The following is a 15,324-nucleotide window of genomic DNA, read 5'->3' on the forward strand; positions in this document are numbered from 1 at the left end:
AGTCACCAGACCATAAAAATTGTTTTTCTAGAGCAGAGGGTACATTCTGGTGATTACTTTACCAACAATTCTCCATAAAAATGACAAAAACCGGCATGGTGACTCTTTGGTGAATTGAAGTGAATTGGTGAATCTGTTACCAGAAGTCACCAGACTGTCGAAAAAATGTTCAAGTGCAGAGGGGACATTCCGGTGATTACTTTACCAACAATTCATCATAAAAATTACAAAAACCCACATGGTGACTCATTTGTGAATTGGTAAATCTGTCACCAAAAAGGTCACCAGACCAACAAAATTGTTTTTCAAGTGCACAGGGGACATTCTAGTGATCACCTCACCAACAATTCGCCATAAAAATGACAAAAACTTACAATGGTGACTCTTTGATGAATTGGTGAATCTGTCACCAAAAAGGCACCAAGAAGTACCAGATCGTCAGAAAAATTTCAAGTGCAAAAGGGGCATTCTGGCAGGCCCATAGCCAGCATAAGGACTGCCAGGGTGCCGCCAGGGCTGACAAAACGCTTTGCCTCGGTTGGACAAATTCACAAATTAATTAACCTCTTTCAAACAAATTTCAAATTCCATTTTTTGCTATTTCACATTTAGAATAATTGCATATTAAATACTGCCTTGGATTCAATATATCCCTATAACTGGCTGCACTTTTGATTAAAAACCTGTACAATTTCAATTTTGAAACTGGCAAAGATATAGAGAGTTGTAAAAAATCAACGAAATTACCCCAACAGATGAAGAAATTCAATGCGTGAAAAATTATTTCAAAGAAAATAATAAGTAGTATATTAGGTATTCCAAAGACGAGTTATTTTAAAGAACTGTACTTGGTAAAAAAGGCTATTAAAACAACGTATGAAGTTTTTGCCATCGCTGCAACATTTGCTTGCAGTTCTGCAACATTTGCTTGCAGTTCTGCAACATGTGAAGCAACATTTAGTTGCTTCAATATGGGGGCCAGGTCAATTGCCCATATAGGCAGAGTAGGTCTGAAATTCGGTCAATTAAGTAATTTTACACTCATCCTTCCGTTCGAAAAAAATAAAACAAAGAATATGGACGTTCAAGAATCAATCGCCAAAAAATAGAAGACTGCAATTATTTGAAAAATTGTTTTCGATTACATTTTTTCATACTTACCTCTATTATAATTTTAATTCTTTTGGAAAATGTAATGCTTTGCCACATGTTTTTCAATAAATTTATTTTTCATTGGTAGGTACATATTAGATTTACAATGAATGCTTGAATTATATAAGGTTCAAAAATAGAATACATACAAAATTTAGATTTCTTGGTTAATTTGATAAAATTTTGATATTTTTGACCTAAAATTGTCCCATAAAAGTTCACAAAAAAAAGATGCATTTCAAGACCGGAAATGTTCGCTAGTGATGTATTTTTGCATGCTCTTTCAATTTAGTCTGGTTCGGTTTAAGTAAAAATTCTTTTACAGTTGTGATATAGTACCTACCTCTTTTGTACCTAAGTATAAAAAACAATAAATTTCCATTTTCAGACCCATTAGTCAGTTCATCGAATTGAATCAAACATTTAATATTGATGGATTGCACATGAGCATGAGCAATTAAGCTCTATGATGAGTCAACAAGTGGCTGAAAATTTCATTACACGTTCAAATATGTAACTTAGCTGTTTACCAACTGAATAATAACATTCAAACAGACAAACATACATGCATAGGTACCAGACCTACAACGTATGTACATACATTGCACACCTGGAAATTAAATTCAGTAGCTTGACCTGAAATAAAATACATAAATATTTTCCCTGCCCATAAATTTATAATGTTCACCGTGGTTTTTCACGTTTTTCAATCCAGTTGGAAAAAAAAATAACGTAGGTACACAATGTACACGCACAAACATTATCTACGCTCAAAGTTTGGGTACCAAACACTACAAAAAAATTTAATAAAGGACCATGAAATTTCAAGCGTAAACAAATAGTCAATAAAATTCGTAAAAATACAGCTTTGAAAAAAAAAACTATTGAACCGAATTGCAAATATTGATTTTGAGGGTAATATATGTACACATATACGCGGCTATGATGAAACATCAGATGTAAAATCGATGCGGTTGCACTAGCTAGGAAATTCCTAGTATCGGAAATGGAATTGTTGTTGGCTGCGTTCAGTTAATATTTGAAGTAATGTATTCAATCGTGCGGAAGGAGTTGAACGGTGTGAGACCTATACCTGCCACCAGCATAAGCACTCTCATCAATGTTTCAATATGTCGTTTTTTCCACCACAGTCGTCTCCTCTCTTCGTATACTTATTCGGAACATTGTCCTTTTTGTAGAAAAAATTTCCATTCCCTGGAGAATGCCGAGGTGTCAAGTAGAAGTTGACATTAATCTCCAGCTCGGTTTGTTTAATATTTCATCTTAATCTTCCACCTTTCGCAAAGTTAGGAAATACCCACACACGAAAAACGTATAAAATTGAAAAAAAAATCCTATTGTATGAGAATGAGGAACCAAAAAATACCTGCACCTGGAGTACCCTTTATCCTTTTTAAAATCACTTGTTTTCCCAAATCAAATGCGTGGGGGTGTATCTTTTGCTATAGAGATTTTCACTAAAAGAGCCATCGATTTATTAGTTGATGAGGTTATTCGGCCATTTGCGTTTGGACATTTATCTTCATTACTTAAAAATGTCGATTTGAGGTCTATATTTTATAAGCCTTTATATAACTTTTAGTTTCAATTTCGACGTAAAAGTTTATCCCATACCTATAAATGACCAACCTACGTCCCTGAACGTAAAACAAGCGTCATTCAAGTTTAAACACTACGACGACTCTGATTCCTTCCAGCGAACAGAATTCTGGGCTATGTTAGGTAGGTAAACGTAAACGCTACTATATTTTATTTTTAACATAGGGTAAAAACCAATTTCGAAAAAATATCGTTGAAATATCATTGCTTCTGAAAGGGTATGTTGTTTGTACTCATATATGCTAAGAGAGGGAAAAAAATCAAAGAGGTAAAATGTTTTATAATAAATTAAATCGATCTATATATGCTCACCTTTCAATTTTTTTTATCGTTTTTGCATCGTACATAATACTCCACATATATGCAATACCATGTACCATTACGATGTAAATTTTTTTAAATAAAAAAAAAAAGGCAACACGTATGCGATTTCCGTTATTACGTTTCCCCGGGAGCCTATTAAATACGTAAATATTTACCGAGCTACACACAACTGTCGCATTGCTATAGCGAAATGAAAATCTTCCTACCGCAATCCACCATACTATACCATACCTACCACACAATTCAGATGATCGGACTAAATCGACGCTCGACTCGTTGACGAAACGTCTAAGTCACCAAAAATTAATAAATGTCACTCATAATCGTCGCTTTCACACCCCTTTGCAACGCGTTTAATGAATTTAACGTACGTTATACGTCACCCTTGAAATATATAGAACAAGCCGAATAACACCCACCCTCGTGCGCCGTTGGAGCTTTGCGTTTTAACGCACATTTTTCTTAACGTATAATGTACGAGGGTACGCGGTACCTCTACCTATAGACTTACCGAAGTCTTCAATGGCTCGTTCCGCCAAATTTACAATTTATCAATATAAATAATGAAAATTCGCTGCAACGCGTCATTATTACGGCCAACAGCAGCTCGCAAAGTACCTATACGTGAAACTACGTGCCCAACCACCCATAATATGTATGTATGAGAGTACCATGTACCCTTTGTAGTGGAATATGTGCGATGTAATCTGTTACACGAGACTTTAGTAATGGTGTTGGGCGTCGCATTAATATTGCCCTAGTTAGATTTATTCTCAGAAGCTGGGTGTATGATTCATTTTATAGCAATGGCACTATAGAGGCTCATAAAAAAGTCTTGCGGTGGTCAGAGAAATTGTGAGAAATCAAAAGTCTTTGAAGGGGAGGAGCGTATAAGAAAGAATAAAAACTTTAAAAAGACGATTCTTATATTTCTGTTTTTTTGACATGAAATTGGAAGTCTTGGGCGGTGCCTCTTGCAACAGACGAATGAAGTGTACCAATCAACAGAACAATTAATTCATGTACCTACCAGGTAAAAATAAATCGAAATTACATAAAACACCCAAAAATACACCATAACAAAAAATGTTATTCAGCCCATACATGGGTAATGTATTTTCTATTTATGGAGAATTTTCCCATAAAAAAAATCAAAATTCAATAGCTTGAGGTATTGAATTAAAATTTGGTTCAGGTGTTTCACATTTTTGACCTGAGCTATTAAAAAATTTTCAATTCATTTTTGATTTTCTATGCAATTAAAAAAAAATTAAAAAATGGATTGAACTGAAATAAATAAATAAACCGATTGAATTAAAATTACAAATTTCCTATCTCCCTACATTTGAATTGATTGGTGCTGTCCTTCATGTCAATTTCTTTGCAGCAATTTTTCCAGGCTTGGAAAATTCATAATTCTACATTAAGGCTCCATGACGTCCTGAAGCCAGCATAAATTCTTTTGGAAAATTGGAAATTTGATTACCAAATCTACCAGAAGATTCAGTGAGAAAGTCAAATAATTCAAGTTCAATGGTAAATACTGAATTTCATTTTGTTTTTTGCCAAATTTATTGAATTTTTCATTCATTTATTCTTTCTAAAATGATGCTAGAGAAAATTTTAAATTTCAAAATGCAAAAAACAGAAATTTGTACCTTAAAAGATCCTAGTTCTATTCTGTTTTTTTCTTACAATTTTTTTCTGAATTTGGAAAGTCCTAAATTCTGCCGGAGACTCCAGGACGGTTTGAAACACCACCAAGTGATTTACATTAGATGGTGGGCAATTTGTTCGTAAATACATAAATCAAAGGTTCCCCGAAGACGATCGATCAATCTGGTTTCATTGACTCTGAATTTCATTTCGTTTCTTTAAAATCCAAAACAAAAATTTTATGGAAGCTTCAGAACAACTCGAAACAACCATTAATGATTTCGTGTGATCAAAAGTGGAGTAAGAACCAAATTTTGGTTTAATTATTTTATGAACGACAAAATTTTCGTTCATTTTTTTCGGTTTTTGTTTTGTTGTTGTTGTTCTTGCTGTTGTTGTTGTGGAGAAAATGTTGAATTTGAACAAACATAAAGGGATTTTGAAAACGTATACCTCAAAAACTTATAAATTCTACTGGAGGCTCCGGTATTCCTGGAAACCCTCACTGGATTTAAAAGGTGGAAAATTTGTTCCTAAATGGAGCAAAGTGTTTACAGAGACTCTGAATCATCAGACAACCTGCGTCAAAAGGCCAATCCGGTAAAATTCCACTCAAAAACGACCAATCGGAATTCATTGACACTACATTTTATTTAAAGAATATTTTTTTCTGACAATTTTTCCAAAAAAAATAAATAAATGAATAAATAATAAGAACCCTAAAAAAATGTATGCTCTAAAATTGTTCAAAGTCATTTACAATCTACCAATTGATTTGAGAGGTTTAAAATACTGTCCAAATCGAATTTAAGCTTTCTATATTTCAATTTCACCAGTTTCTGATTTTTTAAAATTAAGAATGGATCGAATTTGAGGAGCTAGGATTCGTGATGAACACGCGTTGGAAGATGGGAAATATTTCAATGTACCTATTTGCGAAATACTAACGCGAAATAATTATTAAAAATTTCAACATTCTTCTCAAATGATGTACCCAACGTAGACTACCTCCACAATTCCAAGTTTTACGTCAGTCACGTTAAAAATACCCATGCTGGCTATGTTAATAAATTTGCATAACCAGTTCGCCGTAAATGCATGCAATAAGGTCCAAAATGAAATCGTACAACTCCAAATAGACTTCATTAAAAAAAATAATAATAATGGAATGGAGTCATTATAATTATTTTTTAAAAATTTATTGTACCTACAAGTTCCTTTTTGATTTAATGATTCAATAAAATACTTATATTCTGTTAGAGATTCATAATTTTGTTGTATTTGCGATTACTTGTGAAATTGTCAAACTTCGAACCTTTATTTCGAATTTGGTTTAATTTAGAGTTAGATCAAGTCAGCATACTAGGTTTTACAATAAATTTGAACTTTGTTCAGTTCGGTTCCCACTTTTTTATGGGTACCTACAGCTCATTTGCTTATAGTATTATCCTCACAAGTAATGAAAAAAATTTAAAAGAATTTTGAAAAAGTGGTGATATATTTCGTAAATGCTCTCGTATTTCCTCACAATTTTAATCTCCAGCAACTTTATCAAGATAATTACACCAATTTTTTTACTTTCCAATTTACTTAAATAAAGTGGCGAGCTAAGATAATTAACTTCATAGTGGATGTAGAACACGAACTACGAAAGCTTCTACACGATACCAGACAGACGCGCAAAGAGCTCTAAACGTCAAACAAACCAACCGAATATCAATACAATATGAAGTCTAGACTTGACGAAGCTCTCTAATGAGAGAATGTTGCGAACCCGCACAACTCCCCTTTTCCTGTTCGATGCTGTATAACGACGATGCTTAACACGCTTTTGGAAATTAACGCGGGTAACATTATTGAATAAGGTTGCTAAGGCTAGAATATGCGCGTACTCAAGTATGCTAATTTCATTTTGAGTTGTACCTTACTTACTTTTACCACCTACCCAGTACCCACCTTATTGCTGGCATTTCATATAGTTGACCATCGCATCGCGTTGTCTCTGTCGGTGTGTAAAACTAACATATATACGATTTAATCGTGTATAAGAAAACATTTTGGCGCAAAGGTACCTCTACCTACCTACAACAAATGTAGTACTATAATGTTGATTTTACATGTACGAGTATTTCATTCGTTGGCGTGCTCATTAAAATACAAACAAAAGAAAAACTAAAAGGTAAACAAAATAAATACACACGTTGAAATGAAAATAAAAATGTCTTTGAACTTTCGACTCAAGTACCTACGCGTTCCCACATTCACAGACGACGAATCGTACAAGGGGATAAATATCTTCCAGGGTCGTCAGAGTAGGTGTAGGAAAGAGACAGAGTGGTGATGATGATGGTGGACGAAGAAAGGAAAGGAGAGGGAAAAAAAAGGAAAGTATACTCGGAAATGTAACGGGTGGTGGCATTTTGATCTAGTCACTTTAGCATACCTATACATAGAATTGTTTCGTATGTTCTACCTATACCTATACGAGTATATAAGCTGAAGTGAAAGTAAGGGTTAGGTAAAAAGGAACTGTAAGTGCTTTTAAACAACACTTTAACTTTATTCATGTTCAGTTTCGTTAATGATGGTTATTTTGTTCACCTTCAGATGTATTATTTGTTAGGAAATAAAACATCGCCGTAATTATTGAAATATACTCCCGAGACAGGAATCGCGTAAGAAACGATAAAGATCGCTTTACTTTTGCAAAACTTATACCGTATAAGTTTAAACGTTAATTTTGAAACATTGCGTTGCAGGATTATAGGTATACTCGCAATCTACGAGAAGGTATCTATATGTACGTAATTTTGTACTCGAATCGCGCTCCGTACAGTAACGTTTCGCTTTCGCGCGACCCTTTTCTTCGCACCGTTTATTTATTTAGACTCGAGCTGTTTCAGAACGACTGAAGGAGAGAAGTGTTTTGTATTGCTAGATATAACCAGATAGGTACGTATCAGTAAAAGGTTATCGGTTAGCAGTTGCGATACATTATGAATTAGTAATTTCATTTTTGCTATACCCGCGTACAAACTCATTCGACTGACGTAACTGACTGAGAAATTGAGAATTTAATCCTGTTATAATGAATATAATTGACGCATTTCAAGCGATAAGTGTGTAGTTGCTGAAAATCCCAAATCATCGACGGTTTGAGGTTTTTCCTCTCAATTATATCGAGTTTTAATGTTTAAGTAGGTGCCTGTTCTATAGTCAACGGTGTGGGTTTCATTCTGAAGAAATAGATACTGGTTTAATGAGTCAGAAATAAACAAAAGAAATAAATCATACAAAAGATTAGGAATTTTTCAAGCATTCCAAAAATGTTCCCATCAGTTTTTGTTCTCACGTTGACACACGGTCCCAAATATTGGAAGTGGAATTCTAGCAAGATCTCACCTCGTTATAGACAATTTTTATGATGGGGGGAGGGGATCTGAGTCTTGACTAATCTCTACAATTTAACACAATAATCTCGTAACTCGTAAGTAATCCAATTTTAGGTTCAATTAGTTCTGCAACATTACATCCTTCTAAGTTCCACTCCCTTTATCCGGGACAGTAGACATCAACGTTTGGACAACAACTGACCCATCTTTGGAATACCTTATGAAGTTATGAAATTTTTAAATTTTTTTATATCCAAAGGTTTTTTTCTATTGTAAAATTATTCTAGTCATAATTTTCGTAACATGACTTGAAAACTTTGAAATAGAAAAATTCAACTTGAGAACCACTGAAATGTTGAAGATCGCTAGGTGGGAAAAAATGCAATAGCTTATATCTTATTTGAACTAAACACTATTTACTCTAGAATGTTTCGATTAGATCTATTATCGATAAAAATTTAATGAAAATCTTCGTAGTTTTTGAAATGTCTACGTGATGTAGAGCATATAAAATGTAGAATCAATAAGTGCCTTCGTGATTGATTTAATGATTGAATCTTGTAAACCCAGTGCCATATCGATATTGGTTTTAGCCAGTTACTCCGGTTAGTAATATTTCTTACGCTCGATATTCGTACTTATATACCTAGGTAGCTTATTTCAATTCTAACTAATGACCAAACACATTCGCATGTTTTTTTATTCTTCTACATTGGTCTGACACAGGTTGGTAGATACGTATACTTTATTTAATTCAACATTTGTTCTATTTGTAGGTATTTGATTATGTGTAGATACTCAGCCTATAAATTTTCTTTTCCTACCTGGTTTCAAATAAATACCTACTTTTCTTACTGTTTCAGCTACTGCACGACCAACTTCAAATGAAATAAACCCAACATTATCTGAAGAAATACAACAAACGTAAATTTCAAGATTCTTTAGGATCGTTTTCGCCAACACATCCCCTGTGGGCACTTTTAGCACTCAGGACGTTTTCCATGCGAAAAAGTGCCAAAATTTGATACCAATGTGTCAGATCTTGGCACCATTACAACATTCAGATATGCAAAAAGATTCCTCCTCAAAAAATAGGAGTTGCAGGCGAGGCCGGACCTATTTTTGTCGGAGCATCTAATTTTGGAGTCTTTATTCGAGACAGCAATTTTTATGCCCATAAGTCTGAAATTATACAAGCTATAATACCCAGATTATTGACAATTTTTGCCATCACTGCGGTCAGACGTTGGGGTCAGAGTATGAATTTGAACATGATTCAGACGTTTTTAGAAATACCAATAGATGAGGATGGGAGCATTTTGGTTTAACCTCAACATTCCTTAACAACTACATATATATCGCAAATGATGAAATCTCTTCAATCAGTGATGATATGAACGTTCGCATTGATCCGAAACCGGTAATTTCAAGTTTTTCAGATAATATTTTGGAGCACTTGAGAAAATATCCTGTAATACCAACTACATTATAGATTTTACCCAACTTCACCCGTGTATAGACGGCCTTAAATTCAAAATCGTTGACATTTTCAAAAGATAAATGAATATTTATTTACTGCTTCCATACAAGAAGACTTCTGATGATCAACCTGGGACTCTCTTTCAGTTCCATGTGCTCTGACTATTTCATCTATAGGAATTCAGCAAAACTACAAAGGGACAAATAACAAATAGAGATGAATTAATTCGTAGCATTCCTTTTCTGTCAGAATTGTTATACGAATTTCCCACAAACATGTTGAGGTATTGATCGATGAACACCATCATTTTATAAACCAGCTTGTTTTACTACATACAATGACAACTAAAGAATACACCAAGAGAATTTTCTGACATTTTACCGCAGTATCCTGGTCACTTCCCTTGAACGTTGAAACAATATGTATTTACTCAAAACCAGCCGTACTAACCGGGATCATAAGAGTAGTGGAATTAACCGGACTATCGAATTGGGATGGAGGTTCCATTACACGCTGTCACATTATTGAGCCGAATAATTTCAATAATTTTTATGGAATCACCAAATTGGCTAAATTTATAACTTACGTTCGATTGAATTCTTACTGGGTTGAGTCATCTACAGTTAGCAATTTTTGGAAACTATGCAGAAAAACTCTCAGAATATGGGCTCGCTTCCGAAGTTCCCAGATGCGTCTGTCCAACAATTTAGAAATGAAACAAGCGCTATTCAAACAATAATTAAGCATTATCGTTAAACCAAAAATCACATAAACCTATAGTCACGAAAATTGTAAGAAGCATGTGTGACGGAACTGAACTAAACGAAGAAGTTTTTGCAGAATGACTATACATAAGTACTCATACTCATGGAATCTGCCAAAAAACACAAACACAACCACATTGCCGTTGTTGCGCTTTTTGGGTAACACTGCTGGTAATTACCAATAGAAGTTGAGTAGGTAGTCGTATACGTTAGTAGGTAGCTTAACGTTATTTATTAGTTATGTTACCTTTAACGTTATAAACTGTAAATAGCTTTGACTTCAGCTTTATTCTATAAGTTGAACTTGTAAATTTCTCTGTACTTTATTATTCGTTGTACGTTTATGTAATAAACATGGTTACGTTATATGTGTTATTTTAATTTCTCAAATCTAGTCAAATTTTAGAGTTTTATCGTTTTAAATGTTCGATCATTCGATATAATTGGTTATTACGGTCATCTGCCTATCATGGTAGCAGAGCGTGGTTCGATTTACGTTGTTAATGAACTTTTTATCGAGTAGCCTAATGGCTGAACGTATGCACGTGTTGATCGAGTAAGGTGTTGGGCTGGTAAGTGACCTCCGAGTTGTACTTTGCGATTTTGTTGGAGTTTGGAGAGTTTTATTTTCTGCGCCAGGAGGCGAGAAAACCGAGAAAACTAAGTTTTACGTTGTTTTACGAGTTGTGCTACGAGTTACAAAAGGTCACTACCAAGCCTAGCTCCGACGTGTTCGATACGTATGCCTGAAACAAGACAGCAGGCATTTAACGAATTCCTTCATTCGTTGGCTGAGTCCAAAGGAATAGATCTTACCAAGCTTGATAAAGGCGACTTGGTGAAATTCAAGGAACGAGCGACTAAATTGTACAACGAGCAGAAAGCGTTAGACGACAACCCAGGCTCGTCACGAGATAAAGAAGAAGACGAGATGGCTCCACCGCCTACGATTATATACCAGCAGCCTCACGTGGAAAATTCATTACTGTTCAACGGAAAGGACTTTGAACCCTGGTTCCGGAAAATATGCCTGCGCTTAAAGGCTATGGGTCTGTTTCATACGTTAAGCGAAGTCGAGGGTGAACGCGGTACTCCCGACGAACAAAACCGAGCCATGGAGATATTGGGTCTTCATGTCGAGCACAATACGATCTCGTTGATTTCCGGTAGTACGCCGTACGACTTTGTGCAGTCAATGAAGGACAGATGGGCTCAGAGTACCAAGGCCCAGATCTGTCAAATGAAGACCGCCCTTGCTGCGATTCGATTGGCCGATTTTAAAAAGGTCGAAGACTATGCGGATTCGATACGTAAACAGTGTAACGATCTGAACGAGGACGAATCAGTGTGGCTGTCGAATGGTTTGCCTAACGATCTCAGAGGCAATTCTCTACGTGGTACGATTACGGGTGCGCTTCAAAAGGGTTCGTCGGCGGATGATATTCGAGAGATAATTGTGGCTGCTTACAAGTTGAGCGAATCGTCGAGTACTCCTGCAGCTTCGGCGTCAGGTTCCGGTCCGGTGGTAAAGTCGTCGGCGTTTCAAACGGTCGAGACAAAGCCATCATGTCATCGTTGCGGTCGTCCGGGTCATTTTGCACGTTCGTGCTATGCGAGTCAACCTGTGAATAGTAATAATGGTAACTATGTTAATTTTAATCGTAATCCTAATGGGCCTAGGCATAGTCCTAATTACCGAGGTAGGGGTAATGGCGGTTCAGGTGGTCAATGGCGCGGCGGTCGTGGCGGTCGCGGTAGTAACGGGTATCGTGGTGGTGGTCAAGGAAGTGCGAATGGTTCAGGAGGCGAGCGTCCTGATCGTCGTTATCGTGGAGGCGACATTATAAAGACGCAATGTTTTAATTGCGCTGAATACGGTCATATTAGTGTCATTTGTCCGAAGTTAAAGGAGACGAGTAAGAGGCCGGATCTAAAATCAACGGCGATGATGGCGGTCGAGAGTAACGGTGCTGTGTGTGAGCGTTCGGCGAATGAGAGTGAGTTGGTCTGGGTTCTTGATTCTGGCGCTACGAATCATTTCATAAATGACGTTAGGTATTTTGTTGAGTCGGAAGAAACGCATGAATTAGTGACCACTGCGTTCGAGGGTCAATTTGTCACCGTTACCCGCGTAGGTACGGTGAACCTACGTCTAAATGGTCGCAGTTACCATATGTACAATGTAAAATATTCTTGTCAATTTACCTCTAATTTATTGTCGACCGAGCGACTTCGTACAGTCGGATGGAGTATCAATTACGCGGCGGAAATTGATTTATACGATCCGGAAGGGTCTTTTGTGGTACGAGCGGTGAGAAGTGAACTTGGGCTGAATGAGGTTCGATTCAATTTTGTTCGTGATGTTGTTGAGAGCGCTATGACGGTGTCCGAGGAGGCGAAGCTGTGGCATAGGCGACTTGGGCACCCGAGCGATAAAGTTTTAGCGCAGATAAAGGATCTTCCATCGAACTCCGGTCTTACAATGACCAACTGCGACGTGTGTGCGAAGGCTAAGTTATGCAGGAACCCCTGTAATGAAACGAGAAACGTTGTTAGTCGAAATTTAGAATTAATTCATACCGACGTGATCGGTCCATTACCTCCGTCTGTTGAAGGAGATTTGTACGTATTAAATTTCTTGGATGATCGTAGCCATTTTAATGTCTCGTACATAATGGCGAACCGAAGCGAAGTTGGTAACTGCTTCGACGATTACGTCAAACGCGCTGAAGCCATTCAGAATCTGCGTATTGCGTTTGTACGCTGCGATAACGCGTGGGAATTTATTAAAGGTGTGTTTTCGAGAATCTGCAACGAGAGAGGTATTACGTTACAATGTGCAGAAGCCTTCGTACATCAACATAACGGCAAAGTCGAAAGATATAACCGTACATTGATGGACAAAACCCGCACCCTACTTTTCGAGGCACGAATGCCTCAGAAATATTGGTGCTTCGCGGTCGAAGCAGCGAATTATTTGTTAAACCACTTACCCTCGAGAGTATTGAGTGACGGTGAAACTCCGTATACGTTGTGGCGCGGAAAAAAGACTACGTACGAGTTCGTGAGAGTGTTTGGTAGTCAAGCGAAGGTGTTCGTACACCCCGAGCAGAGGAAGAAATTAGATGAGAGAATTCGTCGAGCGACTTTTGTGGTGGTCGGATATACGGAGACCGGTTACAAGTTGTTGAACATCGAGGACGACACGACGGACGTCTTCACGCACGTTCGGATCGACGAACGAACCAAATACGGTGATTTGGTGAATTGGGTAGTGAATGAGGACCGGTACATCGAAGAGCATGAGTGTGTTCCAACGGAGTCGGCGATGCTAGCGACGGGCGATACGGAGTTGACGTTCGAGGAGGCGAATTCTGGGCCTGAGCGTGAATTTTGGCGTGTAGCGATGAACGAAGAACTGTCTAATCTCGAACCTATGAACACCTACGAACTGGTAGAGGAACCTGCGGGAGTTAAAGTGTTAGGTGTTCGTTGGGTTTTTCGAAAGAAAGATCCGAAAACTTACAAGGCTCGGCTCGTCGTCTTGGGTTATCAGGAAGGTCGAGTCTTCGAACAGTTCGATGTGTATTCTCCAGTCGTCCGCTCGGACACAATCAAGGCGCTGTTGGCGCTGGCAATTAAATACGGATGGCAGATTCGCCACGTAGACATCAAGGGTGCTTTTCTGTATGGGAAGCTACCCTACGCGGTGTTCGTCCGAGTCCCAAAAGGCTTCTATTATCGTGGGAAGCTCAAAAATCCGGTCTGGCGTCTTTTACGTGCTCTCTACGGGCTAAGAATATCACCAGTTACATGGTATAATGAATTATCTCGAATATTGAAAAAGATCGGCCTTACCGCCACCGTGTTCGACGCTACGATCTTTATTTTTGAAGGTGACTCTCTGAGATGTGTGTTGGCGATATACGTCGATGATCTTTGGATCACCGGCTGGGACAATGATCTCATCGCGAAGGTAATCGACCTGTTGAGTAAAAATTTCGATATTAAAGACCTAGGTCAGGTCAAGAAATACCTCGGAGTCAATTTTATACGTACCGAAGAGTGTTGCACGATCGATCAGATCGATTACATCGAGTCGTTGTTGACTAGGTTTAATTTGGATGACGCTGATACGTCGCCGTCACCCTTCGAAGATTTTGGCTTTCAGAAAGCCAACGTTGATTTGTCGTTAGAGTTCCAAGTGAGGTCAATGATTGGTTCGTTGCTCTATGTAGCGTCTTGGAGCCGACTGGACATAGCGTTCGCGGTGAATTTTCTTTCACGCTATCAGACGAAGCCTTCGTCTAAGTTGATCATCGCCTGTAACAGGGTTTTAACTTATTTGAAAGGTACCCTGAACTTTCGATTACGGTTTGCGGCTTGCGAGCCTAAGTTACTTACCGCATTCGTCGACGCTGATCTCGCCGGTTATACAGCCGATTACAAGTCCACGTCGGGCTTTATTCTTTTTCTGTTCGGTTGCCCAGTTGTTTGGCGGGCTAAAAAGCAGAGTTGCGTAGCGGTTTCCTCCGGCGAATCTGAGTACGTTGCGTTGTCGCATTCTGTCTGCGAAATTCGTGCTATGCGTAACTTGTTGTACGTACTGGGCTTTCCATTGCCCCCAACGTTGTTGTTATGCGATTCGACCGCCGCCGCTGGTATGGCCAAGACACCTGAAACATCGAAATCGCGACATATTAAGTTGAGTTATCATAATACGCGTAATGCGTGGTCCAATCGCGAGATTGATATCGTAAAAGTCGACGGCAAAATCAATATCGCCGATGGTTTCACGAAACCTCTGGCCGGAAAGAAATTGGTCGACTGTTTCCATCATTTATTCGATCATTGAGTTTGTTGTTCGGTGATTCAGTCGCCAATATTCGTGAATTTCTTGTGATTTGTCGTGTAGAATTTTTTTCGTCGTCGACTT

At 37.7% G+C, this 15,324-nt stretch overlaps 1 protein-coding gene across 1 annotated transcript in view; it reads left to right on the forward strand.

Annotated features, from left to right (window-relative positions):
* Positions 1–15,324, forward strand: part of LOC135849053 (discoidin domain-containing receptor 2-like) — a 285,224-nt gene that overhangs the window by 15,039 nt on the left and 254,861 nt on the right. The window lies entirely within an intron of this gene.

This window comes from Planococcus citri, chromosome 5 (assembly GCF_950023065.1).
Source record: "Planococcus citri chromosome 5, ihPlaCitr1.1, whole genome shotgun sequence".
Taxonomy (NCBI): Eukaryota; Metazoa; Arthropoda; class Insecta; order Hemiptera; family Pseudococcidae; genus Planococcus; species Planococcus citri.